At 44.6% G+C, this 401-nt stretch overlaps 1 long non-coding RNA gene across 1 annotated transcript; it reads right to left on the minus strand.

Moving 5' to 3' along the window:
• Positions 1 to 401, minus strand: LOC107581240 (uncharacterized). The gene is made up of 3 exons (XR_001608819.1): positions 360 to 401; positions 151 to 267; positions 1 to 36 (listed from the first exon to the last, which is right to left on the minus strand). It is a non-coding gene; the product is annotated as an uncharacterized lncRNA (long non-coding RNA).

Raw genomic sequence — 401 nt, forward strand, 5'->3', positions numbered from 1 at the left:
AAACAGCATGGCACGGTTAAACGGCTGAGTACCCGTCTGAAAGCACAGGATTGAAAAAAAAATATATGATTGTTGATAGATTTTTCTCAATCTACTAAACTCGACCATCAGTGGATGGCAGTACTACATCAAAACAGTGTATGTGCACACCTGTTCAATGACATAAAAGGCAAACTGCAAGCGTTGGCGTTGAAGCATAGGGGCGAGGTGCTGAAAGAGAATGGGAAGATGCTCACGCCGATTCCTAAAGGGGATTAAAATGGCCACCTGAGAGAGAGAGTAAGAGAGAAAACCACAAAACCTGTCATGCTTACGTGCTGAATGGCCTTTTTGATAATGCAACTACAACAATGTCGCACCTTCCAGCGTGGTTTGCAATCTTTGGGCTTCCAGTGGCCTCC

Source organism: Sinocyclocheilus grahami, unplaced genomic scaffold (genome assembly GCF_001515645.1).
Source record: "Sinocyclocheilus grahami isolate Dianchi unplaced genomic scaffold, SAMN03320097.WGS_v1.1 scaffold134603.1, whole genome shotgun sequence".
Lineage (NCBI taxonomy): Eukaryota > Metazoa > Chordata > Actinopteri > Cypriniformes > Cyprinidae > Sinocyclocheilus > Sinocyclocheilus grahami.